The sequence below is a fragment of the Pelobates fuscus genome, chromosome 5 (assembly GCF_036172605.1).
Source record: "Pelobates fuscus isolate aPelFus1 chromosome 5, aPelFus1.pri, whole genome shotgun sequence".
In the NCBI taxonomy this organism is placed as follows: domain Eukaryota; kingdom Metazoa; phylum Chordata; class Amphibia; order Anura; family Pelobatidae; genus Pelobates; species Pelobates fuscus.
In genome coordinates this window covers 155988334-156007147 of record NC_086321.1, presented here as the reverse complement: position 1 = coordinate 156007147, position 18814 = coordinate 155988334, and the positions used below count along the sequence as shown (strand labels likewise).

The 18814-nt window shown below is 48.1% G+C and overlaps 1 pseudogene; it reads right to left on the bottom strand.

Moving 5' to 3' along the window:
- Window positions 1-353: 353 nt before the first annotated feature.
- On the bottom strand, window positions 354-18161 carry LOC134612046 (uncharacterized; annotated as a pseudogene).
- Between the last annotated feature and the right edge of the window lie 653 nt (window positions 18162-18814).

Genomic DNA, 18814 nt, shown 5'->3' with positions numbered 1-18814 from the left:
GGTATTCGTTTTAAGGGGCTGCATGCCGGAGCTGGCGAAGATGGCTGCTGCTCAGCTCGGCGGCCCGGCCCCGCCCCCCGGCTCTTTGCTTTTTATACGGTTAGAATTACATTTTACATCTTCAAAGAAATATACATGATTTTATATCTTCAGATTTTCAAAACCAATTGGAAACACATAAAAACCTGTCGTAATTATTTGCCACAATAATCTTGGTGTTAAAATGTTCCAAAGGGAGCAACCAACTGTACCAGTAGGCTCAGACATTTTAAATATTGTTCAAATACATCATATGTGAAAAATGAAATAATAAAAACAGGGGCCTGTTTATCTCAGGGGAAGTGTTCTGAGATTCATGAGGCAAAATCATTGGTTGAATGATCAGCGGTGGTAGTCATGGATAGGTACGCCATAGAGACAGGAGACACAGATGAGTCAGTCTGAATAACTGGTTCAGTAGCAGCAACAGGGATTGACTGCATCATGTAATGGTTGCTAGGCAATGGCTGCTGCAGTATCTCTCCAGGATATTTTGCAGGATTCCTCCCGTTCTTGCAGAATATTGGAGACGCATGTTCACGGTTGATCTGCACATGCATGTCTGCTTTATGCACAGTACAAATGTGTTTCTTCATGTTACTGGGGTGTCTGCAGCCTTTACACCGATATGGTAGCTCCCAGCAGGGCCGGTGCAAGTATTTTTGCCCCCCCCCCCCCCCCCCATATGTCCTGCACACCACGTGACATCACAATGCTTTGCCATATGGGCCAACCCAGTTATGCACAAAGTGTCTTTTATCTAAAAACGCAGTGTGTTTACATTAAAAAGCCTCAGGGACAGGCTACAGACACCAGAACCACTACATTGAGCTGTAGTGCTTCTGGTGACTATAGTGGCCCTTTAATGTGAGGTAAATTAGAGATTAGTGCCACTAATAATATATCGGATTGCCTACTTACCACCAGATAAAGACAAGAGGATGATGATGGGCTCAGGCTGCAGTCTGGCTCCACTGGTCTGGTGTAGAACACGCTCGCTGAAGGCTGTTTGTAACAGTGCTCACAACAATTAACGAACAGGAAGCAGCTCCATTTTTTGTGCATTGAGTGTGTGTAAGAGATTAATTTTGTTTCTGTGTGTGTAAGAGAAGCAAAGTGTGTGTGTGTGTATGCACGTGTGCATGAGCAGTGCATTGTGTGTTCTGGTGTGTCTGTGTGTGAGAAGAGATGCAGTGTGTGTGTGTGTGTGTGTAGGGATGCATTATGTGTTTCTGTCTATATGCAAGGATGCATTGTGTATGTGTGTAGTGTAAAAGAGAGGGTTTGTGGGGTTGGATAGGGACTAAGAGGGGAGCAGCTCTTTAATTATTTTTTTTATAGTGTACTCCCCTCCTGTGCCTTAGTGCTCTCTCCTCCCCTCCTCTCCCTTGGCCCCCTGTCCCTCTCACTCCCCACGCTCCCACCTTAGTGGTCCTCCCTCTCCCCCCCTTATTGTAACGCTGTGCGCTTCCCTCCTGCCGGTCACTGAAATCTAGCACCCCCTGGGTCAGTGCGCCCTAGGCGACAGCCTAAGTTGCCTATAGGATGTGCCGGCCCTGCTCCCTAGTATGCTTTCATGTGTGCCTCTTTAATTCAGACATACAATGAAATGACTGTACACAGAAGTTTCACTTAAATTCCTTTACTCCACTGCAAAATATTTTGTGGCTCTTGTAATGCTTCACAGCCTGGCCATAAAATTCACAGAGTTGAAGCAATGGCGGTTTTCCATTGGCTGCTTCTATGTGTTTCACTAAGACATGCTCGGTGGGGTCATTTTCCCCTTGTAGGCTTTATCACAAAGTTGGAATTTGTGGGGTCTGGCATCTGAGTGGTACACAATGTCATCATGCAATTTCTTGAGGGTACTTAGCTCCTTCCCACATTGGTAGAACTTCTTGTCAAGGTGGCTGGACTGATGCACAGCAAGCTGGCAACTGTAATTGAACTTCTTTTCACAGAAGTTACAATGAAGCAAGTTCACCCCTGGATCATCTTGGTGATTGAGATACTCTGAGTAGGCAAGTAGATGATCAAACCCATCACGTTTGTGTACCACTTCTGTATTCTTCACCATCCACTCATTCCTGTTGCCATTTTGATTATTAGGGTAGGATAACCGGGTATATAAGAATAGAGAAAATTTAGTCAAACTTACTGTAATTTTCTCATGGCAGCATCACTTATGGGTAGCTCCTCCCTTAGCAGTCACAGGACAGGAATTAGATTAATTAATTAGACTGTTAGGTAAAAAGAGTCCCTCCTCCCCTTAAACCTCAGTCCAATTATAAAGCTGAAAAATAAAACAATGGGCGGGAACCCTGATGCTGCCATGAGAAATAGCCAGGAAAAGAAAATTACTGTAAGTTTGTCTAAATTTACTCTCTTCCTGGCTAATCATGGCAGCATCACTTATAGGTAATACCCAAGCTCACAGAAATAAAGGGTGGGAATAAATAAACCGAAAAACACTAACAGACTCATGCTGCAGAGAACTTTCATATCAGTGGGATAATGAAACCGTAGACAGAACACTCTTCCCAAAGGAGGTGGAAGAAAAGGCTACTTCCAGATTGTAGCGTTTATGAACGTCATCGGGGAAGACCAGGTGGCTGCCCTGCAAATATCATCGTATGGTACCTCTACCCAATTAGCCCATGAAGTCGACAATGCCCTGGTAGAATGTGTTCTTATCTTTAATGGAGGAGACTGACTTCTAGAGACATACGCTTTCCTGAATATTAGCGAAATCCAACGTTTCAATGTAGATAAAGAAGCCGCTTCACCTCTCCTAGCTCCTGAAGGTAGAACGAAGAGTTGGTCAGTCTTTCTGTATGACTTAGAACGAAAAAGGTACATAGACAGACAGTTCTTAACATCCAAACGTTGCCACCTAACTTCCTCTTGAGAAGTAGGATTGGGGTAGAATGATGGAAGGTCCACTTCTTGAGAGAGATGAAACTGAGAGACCACCTTAGGAAGAAACTCAGGTTTTGGTCTCAGACACGCCCTATCCTGATAGATCTGTAGGCATGAAGACATGGTAGAAAAGGCTTTCATCTCTGAAATTCTTCTTGCGGAAGTAATAGCCACCAAAAACAAAGTCTTGTAAATCATAAGGGTAGTATCCAAATTTTCAAGGGGAACGAACAGATTATCCATCAGGTAGTTGAGAACAAGAGGAAGGTCCCAAGGAGGGGTACCGGATCTGGAAGGAGGTCTAAACCTGAAAGCTGCCTTGAAGAATATGGAGATCAAAGGATCCGAAGCACATGAGATGTTGCATAATGCTGAAAGAGCAGAGGACTGAACTCTAAGAGTCCAAACCTTCTTGGAGGAAATCCAAGATCTGATTATTGCGAGGATACAAGAAGTCACTGTTCTTGGCCAAAGCCCATTCTCTAAATATATCCCAGATCCTATGGTAGCACGAGGAAGTAGAAGCCTTCCTAGACTGCAAAAGGATATTGACCACTGCTTCAGAGAGGCCTAAGTGACGTCTCTCCTTTTAAAGACCCCAGCTTGAGGAGTTCTGGATCAGGATGGGAGATTGGACCTTGACTCAGCAGATCTATTATTATTGTGAGAAGCAGAGGTCATTCCTGACTCAACTTGATTAAGAGAGGAAACCATGGCCTAGGCCTGACCGGGATAATAGCAATAACAGTATTGCCTTCTGTCCAAACCATGCGCAGAAATCTGGGTATCATGGGTAGGGGAGGGAACGCATACCCCAGATCGAATGACCGGAGGAAAAGAAAAGGGCATCCTGGCCCATTGCCCAATTGTCTGGACAGAGAGAGTAGAATTCCTCTACATGACAGTTCCTGAAAGACACCATCAGGTCGATCTGGGGTATGCCCCACCGATGGGCAATCAATGAGAAAACCGCCGGGTGAAGCCTGCATTCTTCTGGAAAAATTTCTGTTCTGCCGAGGGAGTCTGCAGTAATGTTCTCTGAACCCGGAAGATAGATTGCCTTTAGATCTCGAAGCCCGTTCACGGCCACTTCCATCACGAGAGCCAGTTCCTTCAAAGGTAATTTGCTCTTTGTGCCTCCCTGGTTATTCACATAAGAGGCAATTGTAATTATGTTCCAAGAAGATTCCTCCAACGTGAAACCTTCCGACAATTATTTTTTTCCCTTCCACCAGTATAAACCTTCTCTTACCGGGAAAGGTGGAGTAATCCTCTGATCCCAATCTGCTTCTATTCTATTGAATTGAAGAAGGAGGCAATGCTGAATAGGACGAGACTTCCATTGGGCCCATTTTACCAGCCCAATTGTAAATGTCAGAGAACCTAAGAGGCTCGTGACTTCTCTCGCTGAGGCCTTTGTGAGACTTAGTATTTTTCCTATTTTGTCTCGGATTTTCAGGGTCCTGTCCGAAGAGAGAAACACATGGGCTGAGATCGTATCAATCACTGCTCCCAGGAAGATAATCCTTTGAGAAGGAATCAGGGAGCTCTTCTCTATGTTTAGAAGCCAGTCATGATCTCGAAGAAAGTGGCTCATCATACTCTAGAGACGATGAACAATCTGGTGAGATGGATCTATGAAGAGGATATCATCCAAGTAATGGAAGATTTCTATTCCGCTTTCTCTTAAAAAGGCTATTAAAGTGGGGGCGGGGCCTGGGAGCTGAGCTGAACGGACGCCATTTCCAACAGCTCCCGACCTTGCAACGCTAATCTTGAAATTATCACGAGCATCTTAATCCTATCGCAGACATCAACCCCACTCCGAGCATTGGGTAACCGAGAGGAGCCGACTAATGCCCTTCTTTCAACAAACGAAGCCGGGAAAGGTGAAACTTAAACACCGGGCCTACCTCACTCCCACGAGATACGGCCTGGGGCCCTTTCTGGACGGCATCGGGACGGTATACAGCCCGGACTTGGAGGAGACGATCCCCACACCACACGGCAGCCCCACTGCAACCATGGGGCGCCGCACGCAAAAACAGCACCCGACAACGGCAGCAGACCAACCGAACATCGGGGAAATGCTGCAACGACACGCACCCTCCAAAATGGCCGCCACGAGATCCTCTACAGTAGGCCTCCCGCTGGCGCTACCAGAGCGGGCTCACTCACCAGATCTAAGTCCTGAGGACAAGCAACCCAACTCACCCCTGGTTGGCACAGAGCTAAGCGGGAACACGTTTGCCACAAAGCAAGACCTACAAACATGGATGCAGGAGATTCAATCCCTCCTAGCCGCGGATATTGGCACCCTCAAGACGGACGTACGTAAAACCGCGGAGAGGGTGAGTGCCATGGAAGGGGAAATGCAATCACTGACAAGTGGGACACCAAATCTCACTGCAGCCCTGCAGTCCCTGCAGACAGCCCACCAAGCACTGGCGACCCAGGTGGCCACCCAGGAGGACCGCCTGCGTCGTAACCATATCAAGCTCAGGGGAGTCCCGCACGGAATCACCCCAGAGGAGTTGCCCCACTTTGTGAGGAGGCTCTTAACCTCCATACTACCGCCAGCCACAGCCAGAAAAATCACCCTAGAGGGCGTATTTCGTCTGCCAGCAGGGACTAACACACCAACCACGGAGGCTAGAGACGTTATACTAAAATGTGCCACAACACATGATAAAGCAGCAATACTGGCAGCAATTAAAGGCAAGACTCCCCTACCGTTCGAAAACTCCAACCTGCTCTTCTTCCAGGACCTCACTCGAGCGACACTACACTGGCGGAGATCGCTAAAACACTTAACGGGACGCCTGAGAACCGCAGGCATTCAATACAAATGGGGCGCACCGCGGACCCTGCTGATTCCGCACAACGGGACCGTTCATAGAGCCATGTCGGAGACAGACATTCTTGCAGTCCTACCACTCCTGGGACTATCGGACGCTCCCCAGTCTACAGTCCAGACAGGACCATCCCGGATGGGAGATCCAGCCACTACGAGACCATTTACCCCCCGATCCCCAAGCACCGGCTCGGAAACCTGACGCAACTTGCAAGCAGACATAGCCAACCCGGCTCAAGCGGACTCTAAAACACCTGCACACTGAACTGTTCCTCTTCTTATATTTTTGACTGGTTATTTTGTTTTACCTGTTATTACCTCCGTTATTAACCCACACACTCTGTGCCACTCATTCACCCACGCACTCATTTACCCACGCACTCAGTGATAGCCACACACACAGAGACAATCATAGGAGACCTCACCAACGCAGGGAAGCTCCAGACAAGCTATCTACACCTCCTCCCCCCCCCCCGCTGTCCCCCTAGGTTAGGGGACCTCAACACCGTGGAAAGAGCTGTGACCCCACGAAGACAATACGTTATAGCCGACTGGCTCACAGAGATTGGCCACAACCAAAGTAGCACCACGAGTAGACCACCCATGCCTTCTCATGAACACCACTAACCAGTGCACATACACATAGCAACTCATAGCCTCATTAAGATTAAACACATGTGATCTTCACTACGAAGTACAGCAATAGGGGCTAATACCACCACACAAAGGGTCATACACCCTGAACCATATGTAAGCACTAATACACACAACCGTTACGCAACATGTTATAAAAAAGAAAATATGTGCTGAACAACTTGACTACATACTGTGAAATGCATATTCTAACTCCTGTACTTGTCAATATATTACATGAAACCAAATAACGCACAAACAAAATAAAGAATTAAAAAAAAAAAAAGGCTATTAAAGTGACAAGAACCTCCGAGAACATTCTTGGTGCCAAGCTGAGACCAAACAGAAGGCCCCTGAATTAGAAGTGTTTTCCTAGAGCCCAGAATCCAAGAAATTTCATGTGATTGTAGTTCATAGGGATTTGGTAGTAGGCATCCTTCATGTCTATCAAAGTCATCCAATCCCCTATTTTGATGTTTTTCATAATGGTCTGTAGGGATTCCACTTTGAATGTTCTCACATTGCATGGAATTCACTCCTTCGAGTTGAGAAACAGATGCCACTTCCCTGGTGGTTTTGGAGCCAAAAACGCTGTGGAGTAAATGCCTTTGAACCTCTATGTCCGTGCAACTTCTGCTTTTCCCCCTTGTTCCTGAATAGTAGAGATGTATTTCCTCATGGCTTCTTGATTGGTGCCTGTCAATACCCTTGACTTCCTAAAGAGAGTGGATCTTGGTTAAGAGGATAACTCTATCCTGTAACTTCTTTTAAGATAGAACTAATCAGATGTCTGTGATATTTGCGGCCCAAACAGGGTAGAAGAACCTTAGTCTTCCCCCCCACAATCCCTAAAGGCCTGAAGACCTTCCAAATTCCTTCCCAGATGTACTAGCACCTGTACCTCTGGAGGCTTTATTTGCCGATAACTAGGAGAAGCATCTCCAAAAGGAATTTCTAGAATATTCCCTTCCTGGGTTATAGCTTCTGCTAACCTGAAAATAACTGATCCTTGAAATGTTTGTTCTTCCTGGAAGAGGAAAAAGGCTTCCTTCTTTCTTGCGGCAAAAATACTTTTTCGCCATCTGCAGCCTTTTGAATGGCTTCATCTGGGTTGTACCAAACAATAAATCCCCCAGAAACGGAGAGCCACACAACCATGCCTTGGAGGCATAGTCTGCCCCCCACAAATGAAGCCACAAGGCCCTATCTAGAGGCCACAGATAAGGCCATACCTTTTACAAACATACGAGTAATGTGTAAAGAGGCTTCCAAGCAGAACGCCGTAGCCAGCCTGAAGACCTTAAGAGATTTCAGAAGATGTTCTCTGCGGACTCCACGTTCAATGCCCTCCTCTAGATTAGCAATCCACACTCACAAGGCCTTCAAGAAAGTGGTTAAGGCCACTGCAGGATGGAGGGCGGAGCCCAAGGCTAAATAGGAGTTTACGAGATCCCCATCCATACGCTTTTCAGCCTCTCTCAACTCTGATTTCTCTTCCGTGAGAGTGTGCCTGATAAGGGTAATCAGCCTATCAATAGACTTAGAGTCAAGAGACCCAGAGGTGTATTCAACTTCCTTCTCACAATCATCTGAGACCTCCCACTTATCAGCAGGGGCGGACTGACCGGTCGGGCACTTCGGACATGGTCCGAGGACCCGGCCGGGAGGGGGGCCCGCCATCAGGGGGCCCGGCCGCCCCTTTAAATGCTGCAGCCGCCTGAGTGCTCTCTTAAGAGCCTCAGGCGGCTGCAGCTTCTCCCCTCCCCTCCCCTGTAGCGTGGCCGAGCTGCACTCCGGTCCGCGGTGCCCGGCCGGAGTGATAGGAAGGTGCACACTGAGTGTGCACCTTCCTCTCAGTCCGGCCGGGTACAGGAAACAGAAACTCCTGTTCCGCACTCAGTGTGCACCTTCCTATCACTCCGGCCGAGCACCGCGGACCGGAGTGCAGCTCGGCCACGCTACAGGGGAGGGGGTAAGAACAAAGAGGGATGGGGGGGTAAGAACAAAGAGGGATGGGGGTAAGAACAAAGAGGGGAGAGGAGGGGGGTAAGAACAAAGAGGGGAGGAGAGGGGGGTAAGAACAAAGAGGGGGGGTAAGAACAAAGAGGGGAGGGGTGTAAGAACAGGGAGGGGAGGGGGGGTAAGAATGGGGAGGGGAGAGGGGTAAGAACAAAGAGGGAGGGGGGTAAGAACAAAGAGGGAGGGGGGGTAAGAAGAAGGAGGGAGGGGGGTAAGAAGAGAAAGGGAGGGGGTAAGAAGAGAAAGGGAGGGGGGTAAGAAGAGAAAGGGAGGGGGGGTAAGAAGAGAAAGGGAGGGGGGGTAAGAAGAGAAAGGGAGGGGGGTAAGAAGAGAAAGGGAGGGGGGTAAGAAGAGAGAGGGAGGGGGGTAAGAAGAGAGAGGGAGGGGGTAAGAAGAGAGAGGGAGGGGGGGTAAGAAGAGAGGGGGGGTAAGAAGAGAGAGGGAGGGGGGTAAGAAGAGAGGGAGGGGGAGTAAGAAGAGAGGAGGGGGAGTAAGAAGAGAGGAGGGGGTAAGAAGAGGGGGAGGGGGAGGGGGGAGTAAGAAGGGAGGGGGGAGTAATAAGAGGAAGGGGGAGTAAGAAGAGGGGGGAGAGGGGGAGTAAGAAGAGGGGGGAGTAAGAAGAGGGGGAGGGGGGGTAAGAAGGGTGGGAAGGGAGGGAGTAAGAAGAGGGGGTAGGGGGTAAGAAGAGGGGGGGGAGTAAGAAGAGGGAGGAGTAAGAAGAGGTGGGAGTAAGAAGAGGGAAAGAGTAAGAAGGGGGAGTAAGAAGAGGGGGAGGGGGAGTAAGAAGAGGGGGAGAGTAAGAAGGGGGGTAAGAAGAGAGTGAGGGGGGAGTAAGAAGGGAGGGGGAGTAATAAGAGGAAGGGGGAGTAAGAAGAGGGGAGGGGGAGTAAGAAGAGGGGGGAGAGGGGGAGTAAGAAGAGGGGGGAGTAAGAAGAGGGGGAGGGGGGGTAAGAAGGGTGGGAAGGGAGGGAGTAAGAAGAGGGGGTAGGGGGTAAGAAGAGGGGGGGAGTAAGAAGAGGGAGGAGTAAGAAGAGGGAAAGAGTAAGAAGAGGGGGAGGGGGAGTAAGAAGAGGGGGAGAGTAAGAAGGGGGGTAAGAAGAGAGTGAGGGGGGAGTAAGAAGGGGGGTATGAAGAGGGGGAGGGGGGAGTAAGAGGAGGGCAATTGCCCCCTCCCCTGTCCGCAGGCACCGTGCGGGCAGGGGAGGGAGGAAGAGAGGACCCGGGAGCTCAGCCTTCAGCTCCTCTGGGTCCTTCTTGCGCGAGCACAGATTGCGCCAGCACGTGGTAACCGCGGCAACGTTACGGCTCTTGCGAGAGTAAACTCTAGCCCTGGAGCTACGGGCTAGAGTTCACTCTCAACACTGTGACCATCAGGGATTCCTGGTGGTCGCAGTGGTGAGAGTGAACACTAGCCCCATAAACACACTGCCCCCACACACCATACACATTCACACACTGCTCCCATACACCCACACACACCATACACATTTACACACATTGCCTCACACACACACACACATACACTGCCCACCCATACACACACACAGCCCCCCATACTAACATTGCCACACAAATACACAGCCCCCTCATACACACATTGCCCCACATACCCTACACATTCACACACTACACCCCCTCACACACACACTGCACCCCTTACACATTGCACCACTGCTCCTATACCCTACTACAGCCTCATATCCCAGCAGACCCCAGGTAAGTTGTCAAACTGTTCTTAAACGGTTTGACTACTTACTCTGAAAGGGGGGCCCGGCCCTCCTGGCACCATAACGACTACACAGAGCAGTAGTGGTTATTGTGCATGGATTATTTCTTTAAATAATCTACAAGTGCCCCAGTAGCCAGCAAGCCAGCCAGCCCACAGGCCGGCCAGCCAGCCCACAGGCCGGCCAGCCAGCCCACAGGCCGGCCAGTAGCCAGCCAGCCAGCCAGCCAGCCCACAGGCCACCAGTTAGGCTTACAGCCAGCAAGCCCACAGCCTGCCAACCACAGCCAGCAAGCCACAGCCTGCCAGCCAGCAAGCCACAGCCAGCAAGCCACAGCCAGCAAGCCAACAGCCTGCCAGCCGCAGCCAGCAAGCCCACAGCCTGCCAGCAGTAGCCAGCAAGCCCACAGCCTGCCAGCAAGCCCACAGCCTGCCAGCTGCAGCCAGTAAGCCCACAGCCTTCCAGCAAGCCCACAGACTGCCACCCAGCAACAGTAATTAAGGTAAGAGGAGCCAACTTGGCCTAGGTATCAGCGAGCTATGTTGTGTTGCTATATTGTGAATAGGAACCAGAGTGTTGGAGAGACCCCCCCTCCAGGCCCCATTAGACTCCATTGTAGTCTCTAATGGGACCTGGAGGAAATTCTTTCTAACACACTCTCTAAAGGACACTGAGATAGCCTCTGCTAGAATGCTCCCCCCCACTCCATGGCCCATTAGCCCTCAATTGTAGCCTCTACTGGGGCCTGGAGGCGACTGTTTCCAGCAGGGACACTGAGATGGCCTCTGTTAGAAAGACCCCCTTCCAAGCCTATTAGACTCCATTGTAGTCTCGAATAGGGCCTGGAGGGGATTCTTTCTAACACACTCTCTAAAGGACACTGAGATAGCCTCTGCTAGAAAGACCCCCCTCCATGGCCCATTAGCCCTCAATTGTAGTCTCTACTGGGGCCTCGAAGGGATTATTGCACTTTTGTTCTTTGTGTCTAAAGATTGTGTAGGGTGTGGCTGGAGGCGGGACATGGGTGGCGCTTGCTGCGGAGAATGGGTGGGGCCTGTAAGGGGGCCCTTGATTTATTTGCCCGGGGGCCCTGAGGGTTCTCAGTCCGCCCCTGCTTATCAGGGTCTTCTTCAGAGCATGAAGACTGAGGTTCTGCTCTTCGTCTTTTATATGGACCACTTTCTCCGTGGTAGACTTAAAGCCCTCAGCAATAGCTCGGGAAATCCAGAGTTTAAGGTCGTGTTGTTGGGAACATCTATCGGAAGCATCCGCTATTCCCAATAAGCACACTCTGCAAAGGTTCTTACCCTGAGGTGCAGAAGACAAACAATTTAAGCATCCGTTGGTTTTAACCCTTGCTTTACTTGGAGGGGAATGTAATGTCTTGCTCGGGCTGAAAAAAAACCCATATATGAACATATATTAAAGGCTTATTCTGGCACTCTTTTTAATAAGAAAAAGTAATTGGCTCACCTATGTTTTCTAGAGAGGGATCTTGCAGAGGCAGAGGGAGAATCCATACTACAATGTAAGATCAATACAGTATGTAAAAGACTAAAAAAAAACTAATCTATCAAAAGCATAAGCAAACACTGAAAGGCAAAGAAAAACTGAAAGAATAATAAAATCATACTTTCAGGCAAGGACAAACAGTCCAAGCAGCCAGAAGAACATGAGATCACCAGCTTCAATGCTCTCAAATAAGGTGATTGAAGATCCATCAGATGCTCTAGCAGGCACACAGCAAACCCCAGCTTGTACCAAACAATAAATCCCCTCACGCTGAATTTAAAAAGAGACCAGGAAACGCCGGTACCGCACATGCGCCATGCAGGGGTAGCCGCAAACGGCACTTCCGCTTGTTGGAATGCAAACCGCGTTCCAGCGCCCGAATGGAGGAACCTGAGGTTGAAAAGAACAGAAGACCCCATCAAAAACAAACCCCCTCTCAGGGGAAGACAACATTAAGCTACTGCTCAGGTAACCAAACAGGGAAAACAGAGTCCCCAGAGGGCTCCCTCCAAGGGAGGACCCCCTATACAAGTATGGATCCCAAAGAGCTGCCTTATAAGGGTGATTTTTGGCCCCAATTTATAGGGGTAATGCACAAAGGGAGATTTTAAGGAGGCCCAACCCCATAAATACCTTTTTGTAGCTGTGTCTCCCTCAGAACACGAAACATAAATCCCACGCAGCAGTTCAGTACTGACACTGCACCTGACCCAGTTAGTCCTGCCCATGCAGGCTGTTTACCGGGTCCTTCAAATGAAGAGAGGCTGAACTTCATTTGGAACAAACCCACGACAAACGCAGGAAGGTGGCCAAAAAGAAAAAAGTGTTTAAAGTCCTGTAGAACCAGCTAAGGACAGGAATAAAGACTGAGGTGTAGGGGGAGGAGGGACTCTTTATACCTATCAGTCTAATTAATTCCTGTCCTGTGACTGCTAAGGGAGGAGCTACCCATAAGTGATGCTGCCATGATTAGCCAGGAATAACCTTATATAAAGATGGAGGGAAAAATCACACATGTACTGCTTGCATCTGTGTCTTTATTGTAACTTACTCAGCTTCTGCTTACTGTTTGAGGAGGGAAAGGAAGGAGTAACAACAAACTTTATTTTCACTCCTTTTAATCATACAATGTATAACATAGGTTACAGCACTATGAGAGAAATTTTAGTCTATAGCTCAACAGTTCCAATACTCCACCACCCTGCAAACCAACAATTGTTGAATACATTTTAGGTTTAACAGTTTCTTTCTGCATTCTCATATCATTAATGGTGTGAGGCTCCAAAAAATCAGGGGTATCTTGCTCATCAAATAAATTAATGCAAATGTCAGCTGCCTCATCATCTGCTTCCTCTGAAGGTCCATCATTGTGAATTGTAATAGTTATCTGCCTGATAAAAGCAGGGTTGTGGAAGGAACTTTCTCTAGGTTCTTCAGGGTTTCCTCTTCCCATCCTTGCACTTTTGCTGACTTGTTTGCTAATCAAGTAGTTTGGGTTTCTGGTGGCAAAGGACTAGTTATAAAATGTAGGTCTTTTGAACATCTTGGCTTTGTCTTTCAGCTGGGAGACAGTCTCAAATCTTCTTCTCATGGAAACATAAACATAGAAACATAGAATGTGACGGCAGATAAGAACCATTCGGTCCATCTAGTCTGCCCAATTTTCTAAATACTTTCATTAGTCTCTGGCCTTATCTTAAAGTTAGCCCCAATATGGCATAGAGAGTTAAGTACGGAAGGATAACAGCGCTCTACTTGATAGATTAGGCCCCTAGGTTGGTGGCACGGCTGTTGTACTTTTTATTTTATTTTAAATAAGATAAGAAAATCAAAATAAAATAATAGCTTAACTGAGGCACAATTATATTCTTGGAGTTTGAGAATAGGGGAGAGCTGTTTAGTAGAGATCTAGTTGATATGCAAAGATACTTGTGAGTACACAGGTGAGGTGCTGAGTACAAGTGACAAATAGCGTCCCCCAGCTCCCTAGAGTAGGCTTAGAAAGACCTCAGTGCAGAGCACAGAATCAGCTATGTAAAGGCCACATATAAAGCATCTATACCCATGTCATTAATTAAGTTGCCTGCATACTTGTCACAGAAAAAAGCAGAGCAGTTTACTTGTGTAAGGGTATGCTAACCTATGTCCACTTAGATATAATTTAAAAGCAAAATAAATCTAAGTAAATGCATAAACAAAAGCAACAAACAGGAAGAGTCCACTGGGTCTTCAAGAGGCAGACCGCCGCAAGCCCACAGGCACAGTGTCACGTTACAGCTGCTGAAGGTATGGCGACCGGCTCACCCGGTATCGTAGCTTTGGTCTACATAGAAACATAGAATGTGACGGCAGATAAGAACCATTCGGCCCATCTAGTCTGCCCAGTTTTCTAAATACTTTCATTAGTCCCTGGCCTTATCTTATAGTTAGGATAGCCTTATGCCTATCCCACGCATGCTTAAACTCCTTTATTGTGTTCACCTCTACCACTTCAGCTGGAAGGCTATTCTATGCATCCACTACCCTCTCAGTAAAGTAATACTTCCTGGTATTATTTTTAAACCTTTGTCCCTCTAATTTAAGACTATGTCCTCTTGTTGTGGTAGTTTTTCTTCTTTTAAATATAGTCTCCTCCTTTACTGTGTTGATTCCCTTTAAGTATTTAAATGCTTCTATCATATCCCCCCTGTCTCGTCTTTCCTCCAAGCTATACATGTTAAGATCCTTTAACCTTTCCTGGTAAGTTTTATCCTGCAATCCATGAACCAGTTTAGTAGCCCTTCTCTGAACTCTCTCTCTAAGGTATCAATATCCTTCTGAAGATACGGTCTCCAGTACTGCGTACAATATTCCAAGTGAGGTCTCACCAGTATTCTGTACAATGGCATGAACACTTCCCTCTTTCTACTGCTAATACCTCTCCCTATAAAAAAAAATACCTTCTCTCTTCACTATAGATTGAACTGTTGACGCCAGAAATGTTATCATCACGATTTCTTTTTAATGGCTGGCTCTCAATTTCTCTAATCTCTAAATTTTGGTCAGGAACATTGTAATCCTCATCTGGAATGCAAATTTCCTCCTTTGGAGCATTTGCATGTTGGCTGCTGAAAACATTGACAACTTCAATTTTATTAAGACACGGAGGCTCCTATTATGCTGCACTCTTTCTTTATTTCCCTCAGCAGCAAAGAAAAAACTTTATAAATATAACAGTAGTAACATTAACAGTCTTAGGTGTATTCTTCCTAGTAACAGGAACAGCCAATCAGGAACAGCCAATCAGGTTCCATTTCTCCAGCATAATAGGCTCTGTCAGCCAATCCTGTTCCTCTTTCTTTGCTGCTCCCTCAGTTAAGTATACCTGATCCCTCAGCTCCTTAACTGTGGGATTAATATATCATTATTATCATTTTACTATTATTAACTATTATTGTTATTACTATTCATTATTATTACTACTATTAGTATTATACCGTTATTGTATTTTAATTCATTTATTGATTCCTTCTATTTTCTTGACTTTAATCCTTTCCGCGGTCCAGCCTGTCCCCAGAGCCTAGTTTAACGAGCGGCTCGGGGACGCCGACTGGAACCGCACTCGGCGCTTCGCGCCCCCATTTCTTTACTGGCGCCGTGAGTGACCGCCATAACCGCGGAACTCACGGAGCTCAGATGCCGGTTCCCTGCTCGCGGCGCTGGAATGTGTACACTTTATAGTGATCTACACATTCGCCGCGAGCACAACTTACCGGCTAAATCTTCCTATTCTTTCCTATTCTTTCCTTTTCTGCCGCCCGCGGCAGCCATTTTCTTTGCCTTCCCGCGCTCTCACACAGCTCCACCCCCAACGTCCGGTCCTCGGAGTTGGGTTAAAGCTGTAGTGGCGGTCGGACGGCTCTTTGCTCCCTCCTTGCTATTTTCCTATTTACCTGTGAACCTTCAATACTGCTGTTAGTTTGAAGTTTATGTGAGTAATTAATTTTGTTCTTAAGGTATATTGTTTTCCTTTGGGTTAATCAACCCATTTTAGTTTCAGCTCAGATTTTATTATTACTACCAGTGTCATACTAAGCATGCCTGGTGAGAAAGATTTACCCACCCCTTCTGGGTCCCTTGTCACCAAACCAGGGAGTGTTAAAACACCCACAGGGGTATCTGAAATTGGAGCGGCTAACCCCGCTGATTTTGCTCCCACTGCTGATATGCAGTCTCTGATTGACGACACTATGTCTCATGTTATGACTAAGGCCCTCACATCGGCCATGGGATTGATGTCTGAATCTTTCTCACAGACGCTTACACAGGCTCTGCTTGAGGCACAGAAATCGGCTCAGCCGACCGTTACCCAGGCCTTGCCAGTAGTGGTCCCTTCACAACCTCTCACTGGTCGTAAGGCCACTGCAAAAACCAAACACTCTTCAATCTCACAGATGGACAGCTACAAACCTGTCACAGATGGCGCGCCTAACATACCACCGCGCAAAAGAGCCACTAGCCGGGCAAAATCGGCTAGGTTATGGAAACGGGCAAAAGCCCAACTAGATTCTGAGTCAGATCTCAGCGAGTTTGAAGAGGAAAACTGCATGGATACTGAGGATCCATCGGATCCCGAATCCGATGATCTGGTCGAAGACCATGGCCTCAGAGAGCATAATACGCCTCCATCTGAATCTTTTGACATGGAGCTTAAGGTCCCAGACGATGCAAACAAATTAGTTGACCCCTATGGGGAACCCCTGTTCGACCCCGATGACCTACGTCATCCAAGGTCAGCAGACTGGTCCCCTTCGGCCCATGTGGCCAAATACGTTGCATCAAGGACTCGCAAGCCTTTAAATAAGGCAACACGCAATAAGCTACGGGCAGAATGCCCACGCCCTACTGTCCCGGACGAGGCCTGCAGAACACCTGCAGTAGACCCAAAAATCGTCCAATTCCTGGGCAAGACTGGCTGGAAGCCTAATAAGGGCCTTGATTTCTCCCTGCGCAATTGCCAGGATAAATTACTGGATATATTGGGCCCAGCAACCAAAATATTTGATATGGTCGAAAACGACCAAGACTTAGATCGTACCGCCATAAGTGGTTGGATTCAAAGAGTAATTTGCCTGATCGGCAATGCCAACTGTGCGATAGCCACAGAGCGTCGCAAGGCGATCTTATTAAAGATAGAGCCAAAATTGGTAAATATGGCTATTACCGAGCCGGGCACCCAGGCCCGTGGTCTCCTGTTCGGAGACAATTTTGTCAAGGAGCTTGGCTCCTTTGTACATACTTTTACTGCCCTAGACAAGGCGCAATCAAACATGCGCAGAGTTTTCCACCCTAAGGTTTTTGGTGGGGCCGGAAGAGCCAGGAGCCGTCTGTCCGGCCGTGTTAACAGGGGTTCATTCCGACAGAACCGAGGCTCCTACACTGGACAAACCTCCTTCACGGAGCACCGCAACACCCCGGCCTTCTTCCCACAACGTGGGCGGCCATGGGTTGCTCGTGGATCACGTGGCACCAGACCAAGCAGACGACCTTATGGTAAGTCATCTCCTACTTCCTTCTTCCCTAGGGGCAGTGGGGGGCAGACTCCGACATTTTTTCCATGTATGGTCACACATTTCATCAGATGCCTGGGTATTGAACACGGTAAGAGGGTATTCCTTAGAGTTCTTGTCCCTCCCAGTACAAATCTCCCCACCACGGGGAATGTTATTCTCCCAACAAGACGCCTCCCTTGTTTCCAAGGAGGTCTCAGAATTGGCACACAAACAAGCCATCTTAGAGATTCCGATAACTACCCCAGGCTATGTGAGCAACCTATTCCTAGTTGCCAAGAAAGGCGGCGGCGTCCGCCCAGTGATAAACTTGAAACAGCTCAACACTTTTATTGCCTACAACCATTTCAAAATGGAAGGCATACACTGCCTCCGAGATCTCCTCCAACCGTCGGATTGGATGGTCAAGTTAGACCTACAGGATGCCTACCTCACTATACCAATCGCACGTCAACACCAAAACTTCCTCCAATTCATATGGCAAGGAAGAAAATGGAGATTCGCCTGCCTCCCATTCGGACTATCCTCAGCCCCATGGTGTTTCACGAAGCTCCTGAAACCCGTGGTGGCCCTACTTCGAAGTCGAGGGGTTCGTCTAATAATCTACTTAGACGACATCCTCATCATGGGTCAATCCAACCACATTATCAAGACCCACCTGACGTGGACTCAGAATCTCTTACAGAACCTGGGTTTCCTGATCAATGGGAAAAAGTCCATCCTGACCCCTACACAACGCATAGAGTTCTTGGGCCTCGTCGTGGACTCTACTCTACAGACACTACACTTACCGACTGCGAAATTGGCCACCATAAAGAAGGAAATCAGACGCACTCTGAAGATTCCCCTGATCTCCCTAAAACAATTGGCGAGAGTGATTGGCCTCTTGGCGGCCTCCATCCAGGCCATCTTCCCGGGCCCTCTACACTATCGAGCGCTACAGCGCCTACAAGCCTCTCATCTGAGAGACGGGTCCTCATACACGGACATGATCTCTCTGGACACAGAGGCAAAAACAGAACTCAGATGGTGGCTCTCCCATATGGAAGCATGGAATGGCCGGGCCATTTTCGGCACCACACCAGACATAGTAATAGAATCCGATGCGAGCTTGCACGGTTGGGGTGCACGCTGTGGCAATATCTCTACAGGTGGCAGATGGTCCGAAATGGAATCTACGCTTCACATCAATTGCCTAGAACTTCTGGCCGGTTCTTTTGCAATCCGCAGTTTCTCAACGACTCAAGCCCGATGTGCCATCCTATTGAAAATGGACAACATATCGGCAGTCCGCTATATAAATCACTTGGGCGGGACGAAATCCAAGGTCCTGGCGAATCTGGCACGAGACTTTTGGCAGTTCTGCCTGGCACAGGGCATCTCAGTCACAGCAGAGTACATCCCGGGCCTCTGCAATACAACGGCGGATTGGTACTCAAGGCACCTCAGGGATTCCAGCGACTGGCACTTGGATCCCAGGGTCTTTCAAGACATCCAATCCCTATGGGGCCCTCTGGACAAGGACTTGTTCGCCTCCCGTTTGAACAAACAACTTCCCAGAT